The 7,150-nt window shown below is 41.7% G+C and overlaps 1 pseudogene; it reads left to right on the top strand.

Annotated features, from left to right (window-relative positions):
• The first annotated feature begins 2,147 nt into the window (after nt 1–2,147).
• Nucleotides 2,148–2,351, top strand: LOC150006615 (ubiquinol-cytochrome c reductase complex assembly factor 6 pseudogene; annotated as a pseudogene).
• Nucleotides 2,352–7,150: the final 4,799 nt, after the last annotated feature.

The following is a 7,150-nucleotide window of genomic DNA, read 5'->3' as shown; positions in this document are numbered from 1 at the left end:
AACCAAGACTACTCTACCCAGCAAGGCTCTCATTCAAAATGGAAGGTGAAATAAGGAGTTTCCCAGACAAAAGAAGGCTAAAAGAATGCATCTCCACCAAGCCAGCTTTGCAAGAGATGCTAAAGGGTCTGCTTTAAGATGAAGAAACAAAGAGACAGAGAGGAACACAAGTACAAAGAGGAAAATGATAATGAGTCAGTACTTATCAATAATAACAAAAGAACTTATGCATCCCTATGTTCATAGCAGCACTATTTGCAATAGCCAAGTGCTAGAAACAGCATAAGTGCCCATCTATAGATGAGTGAATCAAAAGTCTGTGGTATGTCTACACAATGGAGTACTATGTAGCAGAAAGAAAGAAGGAACTCCTACCATTTGTGACAACATGGGTGGAACTAGAGAGAATTATGCTTAGCGAAATAAGCCAGGAAATGAAAGAAAAATACCGTATGATACCACCTAATACAGGAAACTAATGAACAACACAAACAAATGAGCAAAAATGAACCAGAGGCATGTAAACACAGAGCAGACTAAACAGTGGCAGGGAAGGAGGGGAAGGGTCTGGTCAAAGAACATGTATAAATGACCCATGGACATGGACAATGGGGAGGGGGTTGACTCTGGGAGAAGAGGTGGGCAGGGTGGTGGGGAGCAATGGGGAAAAAAGTGAGACAACTGTAGTAGAAAAACAAAAATTTTTAGCAGGAAAAAAAAGAAAGCAACATAAATAAATAAATAAATGAGCCAGCAAATCCCTCCACCCCCATCCCCCCACCCCCCAAAAAAACTCACATGTAGGAAAGTGAACAAATAAAATGTAAAGCATGGAAAAGCAATTTTAGTGAATATTAGAAGGACAAGGATTTTCCTTCACACTGTATATTTTTCTCCCTACCTGACCCCTCCAGATTTTGGCATTCTGAAGAAGTAAGTAATGGCATAAGGTTCTTTGCATAAAACTAATAGGACCAGTTGTTAATAGAAGTTTTGTTAACCATGACTTTGACTGGAATGTCATGCCTAAAGGAGGCTTGCTTGAGCTTTGGTTGTTACCAAAAAGCCCTGAGGAACTGGGATTGACTTTCAAGGGTAAAAGGCCACGAGAAAAAAGGCCTGGTACCTTGGTCGGTGGTGCAGTTCATGGCAATCTTTCCAGGGAAGGAGCGAAGGTTGCTTTCCTGAACAATGGCTAGAAAGAACCTTAAGACACAATGGAAAACCTGAAGGACTTGGAAAAGACAGGTGTTTATAGGCAAGGCTGAATGGCAATTATGTGGCTCAGCTTCTGTGCCCTGAAGGGCAGACTGAAAGTCACCCTAAAGCTTCCTTGTGTAAGTTCCAGCAAAGCAGACATAAAAATCATATGTGACCCTTTGCTCCTCATGTTGTGTTTATGCAAACGAACAGGATAAATTAAAACTGGACTTAATGCAGTCCCTTTAATGACAAGGAGGGTAATCTTAGGGAGAAAAATCGCGATTCAAGGAAAATCACAATGAGCAGTGGTAGACTATAAAGAAGTGCAGCTAACTGTCTTTAAAGTTTATTTTCACTTAAAGTTTGTTTTCATTTGAAACTTAAACTAGGTCTGTGGCATCATCAAAGATGCTTAATTTACAGGCAAAAAGAATGTCAAATGCCTTGAAACTGGATGTTTTTCCAATAAGACAGTCTCGCAGATTTAGAGACTGGTTTGTGGGTTATGTTGCATAAATTAACATGTGCAGTCTGTTTTCATAGGGCATAAGCCTGTGATCTCATTACCTGAGTGATTGTACGTATAGGCCTCACTTAATCCTGTCTGCATTGCTGCCTCCTGAGACTCAGTGGTTTGGCTGAACTCAGTGGTTGGGTTGGTGAAGCATGGGGTGGTCTGTGAGCTTCACTTTAAAACTGGTTTCTCTTCTATCCTAATGACTTGGACAGAAAGGGCCCAGAGGTCTGAGGGGGGGGGAAACCTAAAATATTCCCCTCAGCTCAAACTAAGTATAGTGGGCAAAAGAGCTTTGGACAGGTATGATGTGCCTTGCACACCATCCTCCAAAGAAGCCTTTTGTTTTTTTCTAATGTGGGACATTGAAAAATTAATCCCTGCTCTGCTGCTGCTGGCATGAATGGCTACTCCTGCCAGCCCCCTGACCATGCCTGCGGGAGTGTCCTGGCCCAGCTATGTGAAGATGGTTGCAGCCAGCCTCCAGGCCATGTTCTCAGGGGCCCAAGTGGTACACAGGTACTACCTGCCAGACCTGACAATACCTGAAATTCCACCAAAGCCGGGAGAACTGAAAACGGAGCTTTTAGGACTGAGAGAGAAACAACACAAACCTCAAGCTTCTCAACAGTAGAAACCTAAAAATACAACTATGCCAAGAACTCTGTGAATAATAAGCTTAAATATATATTTCTGAAATTTATTGAGTCAGACTACTACTCCTTAGCACCTACTGCAGTGCTAACTGCAGGAAGACGTGTGCATTAGATAGTAACTGATGCACTGAGATCTATTTATGGTTTGACCAATGTTTCTTGAAAACTGCCAAAGCTTATATCATCAGCTTCTTAAATGTGGTTTGATAGATATTTAGTTGTGAATATCATGTGTGATAGAATATTTGTAATGACTCCTGCTCTTATAATTCTTATATTTTGTATTTTTTTGTTATTTGCACTTCCATGTTTATCATATTAGCCAATATATAAAAACAACCTCAAATCCCCATCAACAGGTAAATGAATAAGAAAGATGTTGTACATATACACGATGGAATATATTTAGCCATGAGAAAGGAGGATATCCTGCCATTTCCCACAACAGGGATAGACCTTGAACAGACTATACTAAGTGAAATAAATCAAACAAAAAAAAGTATTGTTATGATGTCACTTATGTATGAAATCTAAAAATGTCAAACCTGTAAAAATTAAATCAAGAGCGTAAAGTGGTGGTTAGCAGGGTATGGGGAGTGGCTAAAAGAGTGATGGTGTTTAAGGGTGTAAACTTGTAACAAGCTTTTAAAAAGCCATCTCTAATGCATAATATAATGGATCCAGCCCAACTATTTTCAACCGGTGTGCCACAAGAATTTTTAAAACATGCAATACCTGACTCTTTAGCCAGAGGCACTGACCTCTTTTCCCTTAGATTATCAAATAAAAAGATGACAACAGCCAACACAATAGCCATCTGATTTGAATGAATTAAAATTATACCTACCTTTTTTTTTTTAAAATATATTTTATTGATTATGCTGTTACAGTAGTTCCAATTTTTTCCCCTTTACTCCCCTCCACCCAGTATCTCCCTCCCCCAGCATCCCCCCCCAAGTCCATACCCATGGTTCGTAAAAAATAACTATCCCTCCCTCTCAGATATAAAGACCCTTTGTAATCTTGTAAAGGACAATGGGCGAAGGTCTCAAGCTCCTCTAGCTGCTTCAAGCTGGACATGGTCATCGTCCTACCTACCCTTGGGTCCAGAAATCCCTAATAAGAGTGGGGGTGTGGAGGGGACTACCTTTTTTTTTATATCAGAAAAAAATATGGTATATATTTTTGGCATGCTGCAGAATTTTAATAATTAGTATATGTGTGCCATGAGATTTAAAAAGTTTGAAAATTGCTGATTTAAACAGGAATATTGTATTATAATTAAGTAATGTGATAAATATTGTTACAACAGCAACTATCTACAATATATAAATGTATCAAAGTAACACGTGAACAGCTTAAACTTATATAGTATTACATGTCAAATTTACTTAATAAAAATAATTTCACCTGGCTGCTGTGGCTCAGTGGATTGAGCATCGGCCTGCAAGCCAAGTGTCGCTGGTTCGATTCCCAGTCAGGGCACATGACTAGGTTGCACATCAGGTCCCCAGTTGGGGGCGCAAGTGAGAGGCAACCACACAGTGATGTTTCTCTCCCTCTTTCTCCTTTCCCCCCTCTCTCGTCGTCGTCGTCGTCGGCAGCCGTCCGTCTCGAGAGACGATGGCGTAGCTTCTTGAGAGTCTATCTGCACCGCCGAGAATGGCTGTGCAGTCCGACTCGGGAGTGACAATCCCTGCCGCACTTGTTACAGGTGAAGGCAGATGGCCGTTGTTGCTGCTGTTGACGCTGCTTCCGCCTCGATCTTTTCTGGACCGCCTCCTCGTTGCGCGCAGCCTCCGCGCGTGACGTACCTTGCCTGACCGCGAGCCTCCAGGCTAGGCGGTCGTCTGCTTGAACTTCCCATGTGTTGAGATTGATGGAGCATTGTGTCATGTCCTTTTTGCAGATGTCTTTGAACCGCAGTTTTGGGCGCCCTGTCATCCTCTGGCCTTCTGCTAGCTCGCCGTAGAGGAGGTCTTTGGGAATACGGCCTGCATCCATTCTTTTGACATGGCCGAGCCACCTGAGGCGTCTCTCACTAAGAACTGCATGCAAACTGCTCATGTTGGCTCGCTTCAGCACCTCGGTGTTGGGAACCTTATCCTGCCAGGTGACATGCAGGACGCGTAGCAGGCACCTCATGTGGAAGCTGTTGAGTTTCCTTTCGTGCCTTGCGTAGGTGGTCCATGTCTCGCTGCCACCCCCCTCTCTAAAGAAATAAAATAAATAAATAAATAATTAATTAATTAAAAAAAAATAATTTCAAACTAAAAAAAGGAAAATTAATTCCTGCCTTCTGTCATCTAGTGGTTATGGGTTTAATGATGCCTTTTAACCCCGTTGCCAAATCTGTTGCCCCCAGAATACAACAAGGGTGCCAGACTGTTAAACTAATCATGCCGTTGTCCGGGGACTGCCAACTGACCTGGAGTCTGCACGATCCTTCCCCATGTGGAAAGGCCACTCTCCCCTCCACTCCCCCACTCTTATTAGGGATTTCTGGACCCAAGGGTAGGTAGGAAGATGAAGCACCTAGAGGAGCACGAGACCTTTGCTCATTGTTCTTTATAAGATTATAAAGGGTCTTAAGTCTGAGAAGGGGGAATTGTTACAGAGCGGGGTCCCTCCCCCAAATTAAGTAATTAATTAATTAAAAAATAAATAAACATTAAAAAATAAGGGTGGAGGGGGGAAGCACAGTTTCCAGCCACCAATCTCCAGTTGGGGCCACAATGAATGGTGGATATGCTAGCGAGCCTCTGGCCTGCCACTTGCTGAGGAACTCTCAACCTTGAACATACTGCTGTGATGAGATTAAATGCCTTTTCTGATTTACAGTGGTTTTTAAGCGAACAGTTCTTATCCAAACATCTGCAAGACTAATCACTTCATTTGCCGTAGAGCCAAGCAAGCCAAGTAACACAGACAAGAAGGGCTGGACCTTGGTTTCCCCATTCAGGATCATGCATTTTTCCAGGTCTCATCCACTTACCTGAATAAGCCTCCAACCAACATTTATAATCGCTTCCTTTAAAAGTTACAATCATATTTAAACATGTCTTAGTTTTCGTAAACACATGTTTCAGGCATAGAGGAACATCTGACACAAATGGTCAAAATATTCTTAAGGAATTGTCTGTAAATTGATTTTTTTTTCCAAATTGAGCAGTGTAGAGCAATAGAGAGTACGCATTATTTACTGAAACTCTATGACTAATTCTTTTGCAAAGTTCCCTTTTACAATCTAAACATCCATTCCTGATTTATCTGTTTTGTAATTGCCAATTTTCTTATGTCAAGCATATCTAAAAAGTGCCTACCACAGCACCTGGCAAATAGTAGTCATAAAAAAGAAAAACTAAACAAACTATACATGAGCCACTGTGTTACACGCTGAGATTATTGTAAAGAGTAAAGGAAGAGGATATAATTTGTCCTCAGATTCCAAAGGGAAGTTTATTATAAGAGATTAAAGGACATGGCAGCCTCCTCACAGAGTATGGAGAACCCTGAGGCACAGAGGACAGTGCAGCAAGGCCTCAAGGGAGACAGAGAGGACCCCTTCCAGCTGCAGACACTTAAGTCATCTAGGCTAGTGGTACCACACCTTGAGCATCCATCGGATTATCTAGAGGACTTGTTACAACAGATTGCTGGGCCTTATCCCCTGAATTTCTGACTGAAGTGGTCTGAGGTAGGGCCAGAGAATTTGCATTTCTCACAAATGTTCAGGTGATGCTGACGCTGCTGGTCTGGGGCCACACTTTGAGAACCACTGTTCTATAAAGATTGTCTTTTACTTTTTTAAATTGTATTTTTTTCATTACCATTTAGTACTCATACCACCCTTCCCCCTCACTCCCCACCCTGTTGCCCATGTTCATGAGTCTTTTTTCCTTATTGCTCAATCCCTCCACCCTCTACCCACCCCCGCCTTAGCTGTCGCCCTGCTCTCTATCTATGAGTCTGTCTATTTTGCTTGTTAGCTCAGTTTGTTCATTAGATTCCACATATGAATGAAATCATATGGTGTTTGTCTTTCTCTGACTGGTTTATTTCCCTTAACATTATGTTCTCCAGGTCCATCCATGTTGTCACAAAGGGTAAAACTTTCTTTTTGTTTACAACAAGTAGTATTCCATTGTGTAAACGTCCCATAGTTATTTTATCCATTCATCTACTGATGGACACTTGGGATAATAAGTTTTTTTTTAATGCACGCTGATGTGACAACTGTCACAATACAATCTAATAAAACTGTTTTGAATGAAGTTAAAAGACAACTAAGTACTACTAAGCCATCATATGGGAAAAATGTAACACTTTTTGGCCAACCCAATAGATGTACATTTATTCTATATTGTGTGTTTTGCTTTCATAGCTGTGAGAGATACTAGAAGGGTCTGTATTGGTTCTTCTTGCTCTAAGGCAGCCATGATAGGCACCTAGAAGATAATTTCACTACCAAGGCTTCTGTTTAAGAGTCCAGGCCTACTGAGGAAGTTTGGTGGCAAGGGGCAAAACAGGGTTTGTTAAAGACTGAATTGTGTCCTCTGCAATTAATATGGTGAACCCCTAACCCCCAGTGCGACTTACTATATTTGAAGATGGAGGTAATTAAGTTAAATGAGGTCATAAGGGAGGGTCCCTAATCCAAAAGAGCTGGTGTTCTTATATGAAGAGACACCAAGAGTGTCCACACATGGAAAAAAGGCTATGTGAGGACACAATGAGGAGATGGCTGTTTGCAGGCCAAGGGGAGAGGCCTCGGGAA

Source organism: Furipterus horrens, unplaced genomic scaffold (assembly GCF_987537825.1).
Source record: "Furipterus horrens unplaced genomic scaffold, mFurHor1.1.pri manual_scaffold_6, whole genome shotgun sequence".
Lineage (NCBI taxonomy): Eukaryota > Metazoa > Chordata > Mammalia > Chiroptera > Furipteridae > Furipterus > Furipterus horrens.
The sequence above is the reverse complement of the archived record's forward strand: the minus strand, read 5'-3'. Positions and strand labels throughout refer to the sequence as shown.